Below are 21,352 nucleotides of genomic sequence, written 5' to 3'. Positions count from 1 at the left end.
CTTCTCATTTGTCTTTTTTGATGACTTTGGTTGAACATTTTATTGAAAATCTGGAAGAAATGAATATCTCTCTGGATAGATATCAGGCACCAAAAATAGTCCCACAAAGAAATTGAAGCTTTCATTAAAATTCTCCAAACCAAAAAAAAAAAAAAAAAAAAAAAAAAAAAAAAAAAAGCCCAGGACCAGATGATTTTAGTACAGAATTCTATCAGTTCTTCAAAGAAGACCTAATAGCAATACTCTTCAAAGTATTTTACAAAAAAGAAGCAGAAAGGATCACTACCCAATTCATTCTATACAGCCACAATTATGCTTCTATGTAAACCATAGAAAGACCCAACAAAAAATAAAAACTTCAGTCCAATTTTCATAGAAATATCTATTCAAAAATACTCAATAAAAGTTTTTCAAACCCAATCTAAGAACCCATCATAAATTATTCAATATGATCAAGTAAGCTTCATCTCATGAATGGTTCAATATACTGAAATTCATCCACTATATAAAAACACTCAAAGTGGGGGGCGGAACATGATCATCTCATTAGATGTTGTGAAGACATTAGAAAAAAAATTAGCACCCTTTCATAGTAACAGTCTTGCAAATATCAAGAATTCAAGGCCTTTACCTAAACATATTAAAAGTAATATATAGCAAACCAGTAGCCAACATAAAACTAAATGGAGAGAAAATTGAAGAACTAAAATAAGAGACTAGAGAAGTCCGACCACTGTCTCCATACCTATGATATATAGTACTAGAATTCTAAGTCAGAGAAATTAAGTAACAAAAGGAGGTAAAAAAATATACCAACTGGAAAGGAAAGAGTCAAAATATTACTATTTGTAGATAATATGACAGTATATTTAAGTGAACCCAACAGTTCCACTAGAGAACACCTAAACCTGATAAACAACCTCACCAAAATAGCTGAATATAAAATTACATCAAACAAATCTGTAACCTACTTCTACTCAAAAATAAACAGTATAAAAAATGAGGGAAATAACACCCTTCATAATAGTCACAAATAATATAAAATACATGTTCTGACACAAATCAAGCAATTGAAAAATCTGTATGACAAGAACTTTAATTCCCAGAAAAAAGAAACTGAAGATCTCAAGAGATGCATAAAAAATTCCCATGCTCATAGATTGGTAATATTAATATAACAAAAATGGCTATCTCACTGAAAGAAATCTACATCTTCAATACAATCCTCATCTAAATTCTGACTTAATTATTCATAGAGTAAGAAATAGAAAATTTCAAATTCATTTAGAATAACAAAAAACCCAGGATAGCAAAAACTGTTAGCAACAATAAGAGAACTTATGGGCAAATCACCATTCATGATGTGAAGATGTATTACAGAGAAATATTGATATAAAAATGCAGGATATTGGTACAGAGATGGGAAGATAATTTAATGGATAAAATTGAAAACCCAGAAAAGAATACACACACACACACACACACACACACACACACACACACACACACACACACACACATATACACTGATGGTCTCTTGATATTTGAAAAGAAATCTAAAACTATCAATTAAAAAAAAGATAAAATTTTTAACAAATGGTGCATGTTCAACTAGAGGTCAGCATGTCAACGTAGACAAATCAATTCTTTCATATCTTTCACAAAGTAAAAATCCAAGTGGATCAAGGACCTCTATATAAAACCAGATACACTGAAAGTAATCTAAAAGAAAGTGGGGAAGAGCCTCTAACACAAATGCATAGGAAGTTATTTCATGAACAGAGCACCTAGGTTTATGCTCTAAGAACAAGAATTGACAAATGAGACGTCATAAAATTGCAAAGCTTCTGATAGACAAAGAAAAATGACAATAGGACAAAATGTCAACCAGCAGATTGGAAAATTTAGCAATCCTACATTCAATAGAGGGCTAATATCCAACATATACAAAAAACTCAAGAAGTTAGACTCCAGAGATCCAAATAACCCTGTTAAAAAATAGAAACCAAGAGTTTCTCAACTTAGTAATAATGAATGGCTGAGAAGCACCAAAGAAATGTTCAACATAGAAACAACTCACAAGTCATATGAAGCTCAAGAAAAACAAAGGCCAAAAAAAAAAAAAAAAAAAAAAGAAAGACTCAGTCCTTCTTAGAAAAAAAATGTGTAACACCCTCTCAGAGTGTGGTATGTCTGGATCATAAATCACTAATAATCCAAGAACTAAGAATATAGCCTTGTGGCAATTTTTGTTATTCAAAGATCATTCTGCTTAATCTATACTCACCAAGAAAATTGTTTCCATGTTCTTTCCTACATGTACTTTATGCTTATGGTAACTAGTGGGATTTCAATGCATGCTATCAAACTTCAAAAAAGAATTAAATACTGACAAAAATATTCATATACTGTTATGCCAAAATGCCTTTAAAAATCTGGATATGTATATTCCACTTTTTTAATTTACACATTATTAAAAAAAACAAACATAGATGGACATATTTTGAGCATTTTTGCATAAAACTATATGAATACATTTTAGTCATTACTTGATTTTTTAAAGGCTTGATAGTATGCATTAAAATATTACTAGTTACAATGAATATAAAGTACATGTAAAATAAGATGTAACCTAGAAATAGTCAAAGTTATCTTGGTGTGTAATGATTGAGCATAATAGTTTTTTATCTTTCTTTTTCTTTGGCCTTTGTTTTCCTTGAACTACATATAGTATGTGAGTTCTTCTGGGGTATTCAGAGCTTTCTGGGGTTAGTATCCCATGATCAGCGACTGCATATTATGTCTGTTCTTTTGTGACTGGTTTATCTCACTAAGGACGATACTCTCTAGATGCATCCATTTTCTTAAGAATTTCATAAAGTCATTGTTTCTGATAGCTAACTAGTACTCCATTTCGTAAATATACCAATATTTTAGTATTCATTTATCTACTGAAGGACATCTGGGTTCTTTCCAGCTTCTGGCTATTATAAATAGGGCTGCTATGAACATTGTGGTGCATGTGTCTTTGTTGTATGTTAGAGCTTCTCTGTGTTATATGCCCAGCAGTGGAATAACTGGGTCTACAGGTACTACTATGTCCAATTTTCTGATGAATCACCAGACTGATTTCCAGAGTGGTTGTACTAGTTTACAACCACACCAACAGGACAGAAATGTTCCTCTTTCTCTGCATCCTCGCCAGCATCTGCTATCATCTGAATCTTTGAACTTAGCCATTCTGGTTGGTGTGAGGTAGAATCTCATGGTTATTTTGATTTGCTTTTCTATGAAGGCTAATGATGTCAAGCATTTCCTTAGATGCTTCTTAACCATTTGATATTCCTCAATTGAGGAATTTTTATGTAGCTCTGTATCCCATTTTTGAATAGGGTTCTTTGATTCTCTGGTGTCTAGCTTCTTGAGTTCTTTGTATACCTTGGATATTAAGCCTCTATCTGTTGTGGGGTTGGTAAAGATCTTCTCCCACTCTGTTGGCTGCCATTTTGTTTTCTTGACAATGTCCTTAGCCTTACAGAAACTTTGAAATCTCATTAAGTCCCACTTGTCAATATTTAACCTTAGAGCTGGAGCATTGGTGTTCTGTTCAGAAAATTTTTTTCCTGTGCCTATGTGTTCTAAGGTTTTCCCTACTTTCTCTTCTAATAGTTACAGTGTACCTGGTTTAATGTGGTGATCTTTGATCCCCTTGTACTTTGTACAAGGAGATAAGAAAAGGTCTATTTTCATTCATATGTATACTGAGTGCCAGGTGGACCAGCACCATTTGTTGAAGAGGCTGTCCTTTTTCCATTCAATGTTTACAGCTCCTTTGTCAAAAACCAGGTGACCATATACATGAGGGCTCATTTCTGGATCTTCTATTCTATTCCATTGATCTATGTACCATGTAGTTTTTAGCACAATTGCCTTGCAATATAGTTTGAGTTCATGGATGGTGATTCCCACAGATGTTTTCTTGTTGTTGAGGATGGACTTCACTATTCTAGGTCTTTTGTTATTCCAGATGAAATTGCACATTGCTCTTTCCAACTCTATGAAGTACTGGGTTGGAATTTTGATGGGGATTGCATTGAATCTGAAGATTGCTCTTGGTAAGATGACCATTTTTACAATGTTGATCCTTCCAACCCATAGGTATGGGAGATCTTTCCATTTTCTGAGATCTTCCTCAATTTCCTTCTTTAGAGATTTGAAGTTCATGTTACACAGGTCCTTTACTTGCTTAGTTAGAGTCACACCAAGGTATTTTATATCGTTTGTGACTATTGTGAGGGGTATCTTTTCCCTAATTTCTTTCTCCACATGTGTGTCCTTTGAGTACAGGAAGGCTACTGATATGTTTGAGTTAATTTTATATTCAGCCACTTTGCTTAACTTTTTTATCAGCTGTAAAAGTTCTGGTGGAATTTTTGGGGTCACTTACATACACTATCATGTTATCTGTAAACAGTGATGTTTTTACTTCTTCCTTTCCAATTTGTATCCCTTTGATTTCCTTTTTCTGTCAAATTGCTTTTGCCAGGACTTCTAGTACTATGTTGAATAGGTAGGGGGAGATTGGGTAGCCTTGTCTTGTCCCTGATTTTAGAGGGATTGCTTCAAACATCTCACTGTTAAGTTTGATGTTGGCTATTGGTTTGCTGTATATTGCTTTTATTATGTTTAGGTATGGACCTTGGATTCCCGTTCTTTCCAAGACTTTTAACATGAAGTGGTGTTGAATTTTGTTAAATACTTTGTCTGTATATAGTGAGATGATGGTGTGTTATTTTTTCCCTTGGGTTTGTTTATATGGCGGATTACGTTAATAGATTTCCATATATTGAACTACTCCTGCATCCCAGGGATGAAGCCTACTTGATCATGGTGAATGTTTGTCTTGATGTGTTTTTGGATTTGGTTTGCAAGGATTTTGTTGAGTATTTTTGCTTCAATGTTCATAAGTGAGATGGATCTGAAATTCTCTTTCCTTCTAGGGTCTTTGTGTGTTTTAGGAACAAGCATTATATTGGCTTTGAAAACTGAGTTAGCTAGTTTTCATTCTGACTCTATTTTGTGGAATAGTTTGGAGAGTATTGGTATTAGGTCGCCAATAAATTTCTGATTGAATTCTGCACTGAATCCATCTGGACCTGAGCTTCTTTTGGTTGGGATGCTTTTGATGACTGTTTTCTATTTCTTTAGGTGTTATGGGTATATTTAGATGTTTTATCTGGTCCTGCTTTAACTTTAGTATCTTTTATCTGTCTAGGAATTCATCCATTTCCTCCAGATATTCCAGCTTTGTTGAATAAAGGCTTTTGTAGTAGGATCTGATGATCTCTTGAATTTCCTCAGCTTCAGTTGTTATGACTCCACTTTCCTTTCTGATTTTGTTAATTGGGATACTCTCTCTTTGCCCTCTAATCTGTTCCTCTTTTTTTTAAAAAAAAAAAAAATAAAGTTGTAAGAGAGAGAAAAAAATAAAAAGAAATGTTGAACATCTTTAGTCACCAGGGACATCCAAATCAAAACAATCTTGAGATCACAGCTCATACTAGTCATAATGGCTAAAATCAGATACAGGTTGCAACAGATGCTGGAGAAGATGTGGAGAAATAATAACACTCTTTCTTTGCTGGTGATATTGATAGCTGATATACAACCACTGTGTAAATCAATCTGGAGTTTCCTCAGAAAATTGGACATAGTACTACCTGAGGACATAGCTATACCACTCCTGGTCATATACCCATGAAATTTTCCAACGTATAACAAGGATACATGCTCCACTATACTCATAGCAGCTTTGTTATAATAGCCAGAAGCTGTAGAGAATCCAGATGTTTCTGAACAGAGGAATGAGTCCAAACTATGTGGAACATTTAAACAATGAAATACTACTCAGATATTAGAAACAATGACTTCATGTAATTGTAAGACAAAGAGATGGAACTAGAAAATATCATCTTGAATGAATTAAACCAGTAACAAAAGAACTCACATGGTATGCACTCAATGATAAGTGGATATTATCACAAAAGCTTGGAATTCCAAATATACAATTCACAGATGATATGAAGCTTCTGTTCTTCTCAGTAGGGGGAACAACATACAGGAGGTAGAGAGTGAGAAGCAATTGGTAGGAATAGAGGAGAGGGGTGTGGAAAAGGGGTGCAGAATCAGGTATTGGAGGAGACAGGAATGAAATTCAGAGTGTCAGGAATTTGAACAGTGATGTGTAGCATTGGAATATGGGGAATGTGTGAAGCCACTAGCAAGTCTCAAATGCCAAAAAAGCAATATATTCCCAGAACCCAACATGGATGAGATTAGCCTAAATTCCCCAAAATGTGGAGGGAAAACCTATAGAGACTATATCCAGAGCTTAGTCAAGGTCCCCTGTTGGGGTGTGGGGCCACCTAATCATATCTATTTTTATTAGATATTTTATGTATTTACATTTCAATATTACTCCTTTCCCAGTTTTCCCCTTTTCCATCCTCCTTCCCTGTGTTTCTATGAATGTTCTGCCTCCCATCCACTCATATACACCTCACCACCATGGCATTCCACTGCACTGGAGAAATGAGTCTTCACAGGACCAATGGTTTCTCCTACTTATGCAACAATGACATTCTCTGCTACATATATGGGTGGAGATGTGGATTCCTCCATGTGTACTTTTTGCTTCGTGATTTAGTCCCTAGGAGCTCTGTCGGGTCTGGTTAGGTGATACCGTAGTTCTTCCGATAATCTTGCAACATTCTTAAAATCTTCTATTCCTTTCTCTAACTCCTCCATTGGTGTACCCTTGCTCACATTGATGGCTCTCTGGCAGAATCTTCATCTCTAACAATATGGCTCTGACAGAGCCTTTCAGGAGACATCTGTATCAGGTTCCTATCAGCAAGCATTTCCTGGCATTGTTTGGTTTTTGCATATCAGTGGTGAGGCAGTCTCTGTGGGGACTTTTCTTTATTCTCTGTTCCACTCTCTGTTCCTGTATTTCCTCCTGAGATTTTGGTCTTAGCCATTCGGATTGGTGTTAGGTGGAAATTCAGGGTCGTTTTGAATTGCATTTCCCTGATGACTAAGGATGTTGAACCTTTCTTTAGGTGCTTCTCCGCCATTCATTATTGTTGGTTGAGAATTATTTGCTTAGCTCTATACCCTATTTTTAATAGGTTTGACGCTCAGTAGTCTTAACTTCTTGAGTTTTTTGTATATATTAGATATTATCTCTCTACTGGATATACGACTGGTATAGATCTTTTTCTAGTTTGTTGATTGTAGATTTTTGCTATTGACCGTATCCTTTGTCTTATACTTTTTTAATTTTATGAGGTCCCGTTTGTCTTTTGTTGACCTTAGAGCATAAGCTATTGATGTTCCATTCAAAAAATTTTCCCTTATGCCTATGTGTTTCAGGCTCTTTCCCACTTTCTTTGAGATTAGTTTCAGTGTATCTGGTTTTATATGGAAGTCCTAGATCCACTTGGACTTTTGCTTTGTACAAAGAGATAAGAATGTATCAATTAGCATTCTTCTGCATTCTAAACACAAGTTCTATCAGCTCCATTCATTGAAAATGCTATCTTCTTTTCCACTGGATGTTTTTAGATTCTTTGTCAAAGATAAGTGATCATAGGTGTGGGGGTTTCTACAAATTTTTAACCCAGAATGGCTCCTGTCAAAAGGAAAAACCAGTATGAAGTGTGAACAGAGACTGCAGGAAAGGTCATTCAGAGTCTGACCCACCTCTGATTCCATCCAACACACAGACACCAAATCCAGATACTATTGCTGATGCCACAAAGTTCTTGCTGATAGGAGCCTGATACAGCTGTCTCCTGAGAGGTTTTCCCAGAACCTGAAAAATAAAGAGTAGATGCTCATAGCCAACTATTGGATTGAACATGGCACCCCAATGGAGGAGTTATAAAAAGGACTGATGGAGTTGAAGGAGTTTGCAAACCATAGGAAGAGCAGCAGATATCAATTAACCAGACCTCCCAGAACTACAATGAGCTAAACCCCCAACCAAAGAGCACACATGGATGGACCAATGGCTCCAGTCACATAGGTAGGAGAGGGTGACATTGCCTGACATCAATGGGAAGAGAGGCCCTTGGTCCTTTGAAGGATAATTACCCAGTGTAGGGGAATGCTAGTATGGTGAAGTGGGAGTAGGTGGGTGTTTAGGGGCACCCACTTAGAAACAGGGAGCAGGGTTGTGATAACAGGTTTCTGGAGTGGAAACTAGGAAAGGAGATAATATTTGAAATATAATTATGTTAAATATCCAATATAAAATAATCAAAGCCAAACTTATAATATAACATAGTATTTTATGTCCCAACAATACTTTCAAATTGAAAACTCAGTAACTTGTAGTATGAAATAAAAAATAAAAAAAGGTGAGGCCTGCACTATGACACAACTTTCTTATGGGAGCCAGTTGGGGCTGCCACATACAAAGGAGGCAGAAACAAACCATGAGGGGCACACAGCACAGGATCACAGGATCATGGGACTCTTCTTGCAGTGAGTAAGTACTACTGTGAAATCAGTCAATTTTCATCTACAAAATCTACATTACAGGATTCTAAGCATATGAATGGAAAGGACAAGTATATGTGGTGATATCAATTACCACATGAGGAAAATCCAAAGGGAAGCACAAATGCATTCAGGTAAAAATTTGTGGGATAAATCATCAAAGCACACTGGGTAATTTTGCAGGGCTGTATGTTTAAGGAAGGTGGTATTTTAGACAGCTGATGGTTTTTCTTCAACTAATGATTGAACAGAATTTACTGAGATTGCCAAACACTAGGGTAAGTTTAGGTTCTGGACAGCCACATGAAGTTTTCAATTGGATGTGTTATTTTTTGAAATATTTGTCAAGTAGCATGGCAAGCTAATGTAGGTAGTATAATACATGGAGTCTGGGATTAAAAGTTTTTAACTAGAACTGTCCTCACAACTCTACTAAGGAGATTAATGCCAATAATAGTTACTTTACATTTTATAATTAATTTTTATTTTTTATCCTTGCTTCTGTCACAGGCTAAATGTTAACATGAGCTATAACTATGTCTTGTGAGTGGACAGATGCTGTTGTACATGTTACCAGTTATTACATCCCCACCACTGTGATGTGGGTGAGATTACCCAGAAGAGCTTACAGCAGATATCTAGTTACAGTCTCTATATCCCAGACTCTATAAAAATAACTCCTCACTGTGTGCAATTAATGTATGCTAATAAAAGATTCATGGTTAAAAAAAAAGATGGCAAGTTAGATACTTTCTGTTTGATTCTAGCACTGAACTGAGAGAAACTTTCAATGCTATATTACATTAGGGCCTCTAAGTTACATTATAATGACCATCCTTCAGTCATTTCATATTCAGTAACTTTAAATGTTCCTGAAAAAGCAAATTTTGATTTAAATATATCAATTAATAAATTGTTTATGACTATTAGAATCCTATATAAAATTATTAAAATTAATATTTAATGAATGCATTATTAAATATAATTAATAATTTATCTTTACACACAATTTAAAAATATTACATTTAGTCATAAGAATTAATTATTTCTTGATGTAATTGTCTTACTGGATTAGAAAATATAGCTTTCTTTGCAATTCATTCTTTTGAAAACACTGATGCTGCTCTGTATTAGTAGTGCCTTTCCGACAAGCTGGAAGAAATCATGAAATAGAAGTCATGATATTTAGTAGAGATGCAACACAAATAAATTACTCTCAAAATATTGTCAACCTCTTTAATAATATTTTATGATTGAAAGTCAGTCAAATATTTCCTTTTCAAATATGTTCGGGTTGATTCAAGTAAGGTATAGTTGGGTGTGGAAAACAAGATTCTTACAATTACATATGCTGCCAATATGCTCCTGGCCGTGCTGGACAGTGGGTGAGGGGAAAATGCTATTATGATGGCCTGGGAAGTTGTGCATTACAGGTGTACATGAAAAAACAAGATGCTCAAATAATTCAGGCAGGTGACAGCCCACCATCTGCAATACCAAATATATGTGACTTATGATTATTATTTCGGTGTAAATAACAACTATAACTTCCATTTCTTATACTGGAGAAAAATAAGAATGTATTGTACTTCAAGTTTATGTAGTACTTCTCAAGTCTATAAACTTTGTTCTATCACATTTCTGAAAATTACATAGTTCATGTTGTATAGCCTTCCTCTATCTTCTGAGTTTTTGGGATAAAATATGCTTGTGGACAAATGTTATATAGACCTGGGGACCTGGAACGCTATGTTTTATTTTCATCTACTTTAAAGAGGACTGTAGTAGAAGAGAAAGCAAAAAGCTGAATCATATTTCTTATATGGTTAGTCCACAGTGGATGGTTTCACAAGGAGAAAGAAGGACTTGTATTTGGAACTTTTCAAAATTGATGTAAAATCAGAGATTTCAGTGTGCATAGGAAACTACTTCCAGGAACAGAAATGAAGCATGAGCGTCCTCAGTCACCTGACCACTGACAGTTTTCATACAAAACAGAACACAATTCAAAAAACTCTACATACACTAGGAAAGAATTGAGTTCATGAGAAATGAGTTCTTTTAGGTTTTCAACTGATTATAGCAGTCCATCAGCAAGTAGAGATGAGCCAGAAGAAGGAAGTACAGGAAAGTGAATACAAATAGGGTTTCTCAACCTTTGAGTCTCTTGAGTGAACACATATTCTTTTGAGTGAACTCACCTACCTATGATAGCAGTGTATTGTATGAATAACATATTGAGCAAAGCTCTTAGGGATGTTTACATTAAGAAAAAGACAAAATTAAAGAACCTTTTTTTTTTATTTTTCATAAATTTATATCCATCTCCATGAATATGACTTTGGGAAGGTAAAATGTTATGTTGATGCCTTCTAGAATCCTAAATAATATTGTGGAGAATGTGTAATTTTATATTGCTAGTAGTATTGGTTAACTAACCATGTAGTTAAGACTTCAAATACAGGCACTTCTCTTAAGCAAACTCAACAGAATAGCTTTTGATACTAAATTTCACTCATCCAATTATTTACAACAGGTATGTGCAATATCTTTCCATTGTTGTTATTTAGCCTTCACTGGCCTTCTAGATGGTTCCTGTGATGGTTGAATATATATGCTCCCCCTATAGACTCATGTATTTGAACACTTGTCCCATAGTGAAGGACACTTTTAAGAGCTGTGACCTTTGAGTAGGTGTGGCCTTGTTAAAGGAAGTGTGTCACTGTGGGGGCATTATTTGGGACTTTGCTAGGCTCAAGCTACACTGTGGCACTTCAGATTAGGTGCCTTCAGATTGAGATGAAGAATTCTCAGCTTCTTCTCCGGTAACCATGTCTGCCTAGAAACCACCCAGAATCATGCTTTTTGTGATAATGATAATGGAATAAGCCTCTATAACTGTAAGAGCCCCAATTAAATGTTGTCTTAAAAATATTGGGGACATAGTGTCTCTTTACAGCAATGGAAAGCATATTTAAGATAGTTCCTTTGGAGAAAATTAGTGATGTCACTTCCCACCTGAATAGGTATGCACCTATTATACTTGTTATCTTAGTTCTGAGTTACCCTAAATTAAAATTTTCTTTTGCAAATTAAAACTCTATTATAGAGTTAGCTGACAGATTTACTACCACTTAAATAAATTGAAAACACATTAACACTACTAAGAACATTTACAATAACTAAATGTTTCTAATTGTTAAGAGAACAGAAACTTTTGCAAGTAAAGGCTTTTGAAATGTTTAATTGTAGAAAGGTATGTAAATACAAAGATATTATATGTGCACATATATGCACATATGTGAAAAAATATTTTTGTACAAACACATTTAAAATCTTTTTCATGTAACACATTGTGACTCATTTTAGTATATATAACTCCCCTTTATATTAGTGTGCTAATTTCAGGCAGGGCATTATCTGCATATTAAAAAAATAATTTTTTAAAAGTTTTTTTACAAATTTTACTAAGTTTTTAGAAGTTTAATGAATATTTTCTTGTTTAGGGATACTCTGAGCAGGAGTGTAAATAAAACAGAAGAAAAACTGGAGTAGCCTCTTCCCTCATTCCCTCCAAATCCCACAGAAGCACTTCAGAAATCATGGACTGTATCTAATCAAGAGCTATTGAGGAAAGGCCAACTGTCAGGATGCTATGAACATGAAAAGATCCTAGGAGTTGAAATGCATACAGAATGATATTAAACACGGCCACCCCCCAAAGGGGAACATTAAAAATAAATGGGAAATTAAAAATAAATGATAGATGACCTTAGCCTCTCAGTCCAGTTTTATCTTGAATTTTATCCTGCTGAGGACCAGTAGAAAGAGTATTAGCTTTCAATTGTCTTTAAATAAATAGAAGTGAAGAGACATCATGCGTATGAGATGAATCTTTACTCCTCATCTGCAAAATGTAGATGTTCATTGCATCATTGATAATATCAGAATGTTTAACATCAGATATTATTCCATGGATTTGTTTTTAGTTTTGATGATATGGAGGTTTTTCCTGAAAATATTACAGGATATGTAATGTATGGGGTGAGTCTTCTCAGTTGTATGTTGGCATCCTTCTTGAAATTCAGTGGTGGAAAGGAGGGATGTTCACAGCCTTTTCATGAGTACAATTTTCCAACCAGTAATCCTCACAATTAGGTATATTATTCATAATTATTGCCATAGTATATAATATTTTGCCTGAGTGAATGATGTTTATTTTTTGATTGTGTGTGCACAAGTGTGTTCACACACAAGGCATGCACCTGCTGATATGAGACCCTTGACACATATGCAGCAGAGAACTGGTCTGGCCATAGTGTGAGTATATGCACCTAACCCTCAAGAGATTTGAGGCCCATGGAGTGGGGAGGTCTGGTAAGGAGAGGGGGTATTAGAAACATTTTTTTTTTTTGGAGATGGAAGAGGAAGCATGGGATGAACAACAGTCAGAGAGCAGACCAGATAACAAATGGACTGTAAAAAGAATTAAATAATGATAATGATAATAATAATAATAACCAAAAAACCCAAGTGTGTGTGGTTGTATTTGTCTTGAAAATTTAAAACCTTACTTTGCAAATCCTCTAAAGATTCCCAACAGTACTCATTTTCCACATAGTCTGACATTATTTCTAGTCTAGTTTTCTCAGGGTGCTCTATTTCAGTTTAGTCTTTCATTTCTGTATACACAGAAAGATTCTTGTTTTCAATAAAGCACTATGTTCTTTGCTTCCTAATTGTAACACTCCTTGTTATGAAAATAGTTTTCCAGATCTTATTTTCTCAGTAAAGTCCATTTATATATAAGACTGGTTAAGTGTGTAACTTTCTGTATGAAGATATGTATAAATATGTTTTCAACTATTCAAAATTTTAACTGTGGATTTTCCAGAAAACATTTTAAAGATATAAAATATTCATCAATAGATAATAATCTTACTTCATAGAAAATATAATTAAAACATAATTATCTCAGAAAATATGTATATTGTAATGAACATACTGTTTCCCACTACAATCATGTTCTGTAAATGAGTTTTTGGTTTTTATCATCTTCTGTGTGACATAGTCTCTCCTTATATCTCTTGTGAGCAGCTTTTTACATCACTTATTTTTTTGAAAGTACAAGCTACTGTTGAAGAAAATTAAGGTAAAGTTATCAAAAAAAAAAAAAAAAAAAAGCTCCTCCATGCTATCCTGCAAATTGTAGAATAGAGGCCAGTTTGCCTAGATATTCCTGAAAATCCTTGTGCTTTAAGAGTGACTCATTATATTCCTTTATCACCCTTTTTGTAAACACTTAGCTATACATTTGTTTTATTATTAAATCACTTTATTCTATGCTTTCACTTTTCTTTTGGAAGTGTCAGAAGTGAACTTTTTAAAACAAAAGCTTAATCATATTGTTCTTGATGACTTAACAGGCAAAGCTCTCAGTTTATTCTGATGCACTTGGCTTTGGATTCTCCTAGGACCTGTCCTGGAGCAGACAATGGAAACAGGCCCATCTGTTAAGTTGAACAAAAGCCTCTCTGGAGGCTGTCAGGTAGCAGTTTGCCCTAGTCAGTGTCTGAGCCATGAGCAGGGGGTTACACATGGAGAAATAAATATGACCTGATTTAGCAGCGCAGGCTGTGTATTTAGAGCATCGTGCACATGGGGTTAGGACACACACTCAGACATGATGCCTATTCAAACTACTTTGAATCACATGGCATTACTCTAAGGAAAAAACAATTGTGTAATGAAATTCCAAGAATTCTAACTTTCAAAGAAAGCCAGGGAGCAACCAAAGCCTGAGCTCTGTAAGGACACCCTAGATAAAGTATTAAGGGCTTATGGCTCGACAGTGAACTACCAAAAATGAAATGTACCTGACAGAAAAAGAAGATAAATAGCAGGACTCTTGACTGTGAAAATACCTATAAAATTAAAGGTTTTCTTTTTACCATTTCATTTATAAAACATGTTAATATGTGTTCATAGAATAACTGATATTAAACCACAGGAGCAATGGAGAGAACTACTGGAATATGTCATATTTCCTATAAAAAGGAAATAAAGAAAAGGTTTCCTATTTTTAAGCCATTCAGAAAAATTGAAGTTTTCTCATTAGAATTGTTGTAATAAGTGGACTAAAAGACAGTTGTGACTGTGAAATGACTCTCAGAGGTTCAGGAAATTGTAACCAGAGTAAATAGGTTATTTAGATAACTACAAAGATTATTACATAAATCTAATAATACATCTCCATGATAGTTTAATGTTTTCAATATTCTAGATATTTTTGTTACCTTAAAGAAAAAACAAAATCCCTAGATTGAAGAAACTAAGAAAAGCTTAGGAATAGTTATATCTAAATTATCCAGGTTATTAAGATTGAGATTCAAAAGTTTTACCTAAGTTATATTAAACATTAGAACCTATAAACTGGCCCACAAAGATTATCTGCAGGTCAGAGTACTTGCTGCTGAGACTAGGGACCATATTTCAACCCCTGAGTCTCTCAAGTGTAAAGAAGGAAATTGACTCTCACTTCTGCAAATTGTGAAGACATCCATATGTGCACTATGTTGTATATATGTGAACATGGACATGCAAGAGCACACACACACACACACACACACACACACACACACACACACACGTACCCATACATGCACATACACACTTAGAATGTAATATTTTTAAAAAGTCATAGTTTTACAAAATGTACTTTGCTGATCTGAGGTCATATAGATAAAAAGAGGAAAAAAAAAAAAAGACAAATGGAAGAATGTCAATACAGGGCTTGTGGGACCTAATGAGGACACAGGAATGACTGAGCAAGGATGATGCACTTGGTACCACATGTGCACTAGCAGAGATATTACATTCCATGTTGCTACACTTATATCAGCCCATCCCTACAGAGGCACCCTGGCTCTTGAAGAGAAACATGCTGTTTTATTCTATTGGACACAACAAGTGCTTGCCAACACACTCACTGGATTGTCTATGTTGGATACAGTTAAAGGTGATTCAATCTTGGATGAAATTACACAGTTAAAAAGCCAACTTCCATTCCACCAATACCAATATTTGAGAAAAGCATCCTGACAATTATTTTAATGTAGTAAATTTACTGACATACAAACACTCCTCTCTCCGAATTATTACATGCTTATCTATGAAGTTTTGAAGAAAGAAAAATAATTAGTAGACTTTGTTTTACAGACAAAACCTAGTCAAGGAAACTAAATAGCATCTATAACTGATAACTACCAAATATATGTTTAAAATTATCTCAAAATATGGATCATAAAATGACAGAATTTGCAAGATATCAAAAATGATGGTGTAAGACCAACGCATGTTTAGCTTTATACCTGGAGAAAAATTAGGATATTGTCCTGATTAAGTAAAATAAAACCTATGTTCCTGAAAAAATGGAAATAGCCATACTAAGGCCCAGAAAATGAGAATTAGTTTTTATGAGAGAGCTTATGTAGAAAAAGATATGCACAGAAATTCTTATGATTAGTAGAGTCCCTTGTATTTCGGCACTGATCCTGAAATGCACTAAATTAACAACCTCATGTAAATGAAAAAAGCCAAAGATGAAAAAAAATCAGTTTTCAAAAGATAAATAGAACTTCTAAGCTCACATACTAATTGCTAAGAAAGAAACTGGTCATTTTGTCCATTCAAGGCCAAGATTTTAAGGCTAGAAGGTCTTTCTTTTCAACTATCTTACTATACTATTAAAACAAAAATGTGGTGAAGAAAAATAGAGAAATTAATGACATTGTTTATATTCCAAAAAATATTATGCCTGTCCTAACCTCACAGCTGTGGTCTGGGGTTCCAGGATTAGTTATATGTCTTTCTGTAGTACTGAGAAAATACCATTCTCAACTAATTTCTGGTCTGATCTCACTTAAAATGGGATAAAATCACCTAGCTGGCCCCAGTCTTATCTCTGGTTCATTGGCAGACCTGCTGTAGCCTCTCCCCATTCTTTGACCCTATCCCTAAGTGACCAAGCAGACCAAGCAGAAAGCCCTGCTTTCTTCATTCTTAAGAAAACCGTTCCCCTTGCGCATATCCCTTCCCTATCCATAAATCTCAGGACACATTACCCAGAAAATATACCACCTAGTGCCCACACTTACAAAGATACAGGAAAATTTACCTACATGGCAACATATAATCACCACATTCTTCTAAGAACCAGAGGGAGGTAAACAAATAAAACAAACAAAGAATAGAAACAAAATGCCCACTCAGCCAAACAAGCCCAGATACCAGGAACAAGAAATATAATCCTCCCACTCCCAGATGACTAAATATAAGCATAAAAACCCAATCAATAAGAGAGGTTGTTTGGTAGAAACATATTGTTTTTCTATTACCTCACTTTGACCAATGAAATATCATCCAAACAAAAGCTAGGTAGAGAAATACTATAATTAACTGATGTTATAATTCCAAATTACCTAATACATATTTACAGAACATTTCACCCAAACACAAAAGATTATACTTTATTCTCAGCACTTCATGATGCTCTATCAAAAGTTGACATGTACTCAGACACAAACTGGTTTCTTAAGACACAACACAATGAAAATAACTCCCTGCCTTCTATTTAAGCACCATGGATTAAAGATAGATATCAATAACAGCAGGAAACTTGCAGACTCATAGACACTGGACAACTCTCTACTGAATGAAAGAAGCATCAGGACAGAAATTAAGAAAAAAATAAAAATTTCTTTCTAGAATTGAATGAAAATAAATACACAGTGTGCTCAAATTTATGTGACAAAATGAATTGAGTTCTAAGAGACAAGTAGATAGAACTAAGTGTAAATGTAAAAAACTGAAGAGATCTTATACTTAACAGCACACCTGAAACCTCTAGAACAAAAGGAAGAAATCACATGCAAAAGAATTAGTAAGAAACAACAATACTCAGTGCTAAAATTGATAAAATGGACACAAGCAAACAACAGAAGTTTACAAAGATAAATTTTAAAAAAGAGTTGTTTTTTTTTTCCTTTGAGAAGGTCAATCAGAAGAGCCAAATTAAAACAGGAACACTGAGCACAACAGTAAGAAACAGACATGAAAGGAGAGATAAAAAACACCAAGGAATTCTTGAGAATCATAAGTACATACTTTAAATTCTTATTCTCCATGAGATTGGAACATCAACAAAAAAGAGATCCTTTATTCTACATATACAACTTACCAAAGTTAAATCAAGATCAAATAAACAAATTAGATAAACCTATAATTCCTAGTGAAAGTGAAACATTTCTTAAATTCTCTCAATTGTAAAACCCCCAGAATTAGATGGTTTAAGTACAGGATTCTATCAAGAGTTTCAAAGAATTAGTGCTAATACTCCTCAAATTATTACATAAAATAGAAACATAAAGAAGATTATCCAATGGATAGCAAAAGGTAACAGTTTCCCTGATAACCAGTATACATAAAGAGCCAACAAAGAGAATTAGAAACTAATTTCTCCTATGAACCTAGATGCAAAAATAGTCAATAAAATTCTTACTAAACAAATACCAGAATGCACCAAAAACATCTTGTACAATGATCAAGTAGGCTTCTTCTCAGAAAGGAAGACATATTCAACATGGATAAACTGATAAATGTGAATGAGAACATAAAAAAAAATTGAAAGACAAAAGCCTACAAAATGAGAGAAGGTTTTTAAACACTACAAACCATATAAAGTGATACTATCCAACATATATAAAGATGTCAATTAAATAGATATCAAGGAAACAAATAATCCATCTGTAAAATGGGTGCATAGTTAAAGAGAGAATTTTCAATAGAAGAAATGCAAATGTCTAAGAAACAGTTAAATGTTCAACATCCATATTCATCTGAATAATGCTCATCACTATGACTTTGAGATCCCATCATATAGCTGTCAGAATCACTAAGATCAATAACCCCAGTGATTAAGGACTTTCTAGAATTCAACGAAAACGATAACACAACAAACCCAAACCTATGGGATGCAATGAAAGCAGTATTGAGAGGAAAACTCATAGCCCTAAGTGCTTCCAAAAAGAAACTGGAGAGAGCTCACATCAGTAACCTGACAGCACAGCTAAAAGCCCTAGAACAAAAGGAAGCAGATATACCCAAAAAGAGTAGATGGCAAGAAATAATCAAAATTAGGGCAGAAATAGACCAAATAGAAACAAAAAGAACCATTGAAAAAATCAGCAAAACAAAGAGTTGGTTCTTTGAGAAAATCAACAAGATTGATAAACCCCTAGCCAGACTAACTAAAGGGCAAAGAGAGAGTATCCAAATTAACAAAATCAGAAAAGAAAGTGGTGACATAACAACTGAAACTAAGGAAATTCAAGAAATCATCAGATCCTACTACAAAAACTTATACTCCACAAAATTGGAAAATCTGGAGGAAATGGACGAATTCCTAGACAGATACAAGGTCCCAAAGTTTAACCAGGACTAAGTAAACCATCTAAATAACCCTATAACACCTAAAGAAATAGAAGAAGTCATCAAAAGCCTCCCAACCAAAAAAAGCCCAGGTCCAGACGGGTTCAGTGCAGAATTTTATCAGACATTTATTGGGGATATAACACCAATATTCGCCAAACTATTCCAAAAGATAGAATCAGATGGAATATTACCCAACTCATTTTTTGAGGCTACAATAACCCTCGTACCTAAACCACACAAAGACCCTACAAGGAAAGAGAACTTCACTTATGAACATTGATGCAAAAATACTTAACAAAATCCTTGCTAACCGAATCCAAGAACACATCAAAACCATCATTCATCATGACCAAGTAAGTAGGCTTCATCCCTGGGATGCAGGGATGGTTTAACATAAGGAAATCCATCAATGTAATCCACCATATAAACAAACTTAAAGACCAAAATCACATGGTCATCTCACTAGACGCTGAGAAAGCATTCGACAAAATCCAACACCCCTTCATGTTAAAAGTCCTGGAAAGAACAGGAATCCAAGGCCCATATTTAAACATAATAAAAGCAATATACAGCAAACCAACAGCCAACATCAAACTTAATGGCAAGAAACTTGAAGCAATCCCACTTAAATCAGGGACTCGACAAGGCTGTCCACTCTCCCCCTACCTATTCAACATAGTACTGGAAGTCCTGGCTGGAGCAATTAGACAGCAAAAGGAGATCAAGGGGATACAAATCGGAAAGGAAGAGATAAAACCATCACTCTTTGCCGATGACATGATAGTGTACTTGAGTGACCCCAAAAATTCCACCGGAGAACTCCTACAGCTGATAAACAAGTTCAGCAAAGTGGCCGGATACAAAATTAACTCAAACAAATCAGTAGCCTTCCTATACTCAAAGGGCAAACATGTGGAGAAAGAAATTAGGGAAAAGGTACCCTTCACAATCGTTACAAAAACTATGAAATACCTTGGTGTGACTCTAACTAAGCAAGTGAAGGACCTGTATGACAAGAACTTCAAACCTCTAAAGAAAGAAATTGAGGAGGATCTCAGAAAATGGAAAGATCTCCCATGCTCATGGACTGGAAAGATCAACATCTTAAAAATGGCCATCCTACCAAAAGCAATCTACAGATTCAATGCAATCCCCATCAAAATCCCAACCCAGTTCTTCATGGAATTGGAAAGATCAATGTGAAATTTCATATGGAATAACAAAAGACCTAGAATAGTGAAATCCATCCTCAACAACAAAAAAACATCTGCGGGAATCACTATCCCTGACCTCAAGCTATATTACAAGGCAATTGTGCTGAAAACTGCATGGTACTGGTACAGAAATAGGCAGGTGGATCAATGGAATAGAATAGAAGATCCAGAAATGAGCTGTCATGTATATGGTCACCTGATTTTTGACAAAGGAGCAGTAAACATTCAATGGAAAAAGGACAGCCTATTCAACAAATGGTGCTGGTCCAACTGGCACTCAACATGCAAAAGAATGTAAATAGACCCGTTCTTATCTCCTTGTACAAAGCTCAAGTGTAAGTGGATTAAAGATCTCCACATTAAACCAGATACACTGAAACTATTAGATGAGAAAGTAGGGAAAACCTTAGAACACATAGGCACAGGAGAAAATTTCCTGAACAAAACACCAATGGCTCAAGCTCTAAGGTCAAAGATTAACAAATGGGACTTAATGAGATTGCAAAGTTTCTGTAAGGCTAAGGACATCGTCAAGAAAACAAAACTCAACCTACAGAATGGGAAAAGATCTTTACCAACACCACATCAGATAGAGGCCTAATATCCAAGGTGTACAAGGAACTCAAAAAGCTAGACACCAGAGAATCAAATAACCCTATTAAAAAATGGGGTACAGAGCTAAACAAATCATTTTCAGTTGAGGAACACCGAATGGCCGAGAAACATCTGAGGAAGTGCTCCACATCCTTAGCCATCAGGGAAATGCAAATCAAAACAACCCTAAGATTCCACCTCACACCAGTAAGATTGGCAGAGATCCAAAACTCAGATGACAGCAGATGCTGGCAAGGCTGCGGAGAAAGAGGAACACTTCCCCACTGTTGGTGGGGTTGCAAGCTAATACAACCACTCTGGAAATCTGTCTGGTGATACCTCAGAAAATTGGATATAGTACTACCTGAAGACCCAGCTATTCCACTTCTGGGCATATACCCCAGAGACACTTTAATACACAACAAAAATATATGCACCACAATGTTCATAGCGGCTTTATTTATAATAGCCAGAAGCTGGAAGGATCC

This window comes from Micromys minutus (genome assembly GCF_963924665.1).
Source record: "Micromys minutus genome assembly, chromosome: 15".
Taxonomy (NCBI): domain Eukaryota; kingdom Metazoa; phylum Chordata; class Mammalia; order Rodentia; family Muridae; genus Micromys; species Micromys minutus.
Note: the sequence above shows the minus strand (reverse complement) of the source record.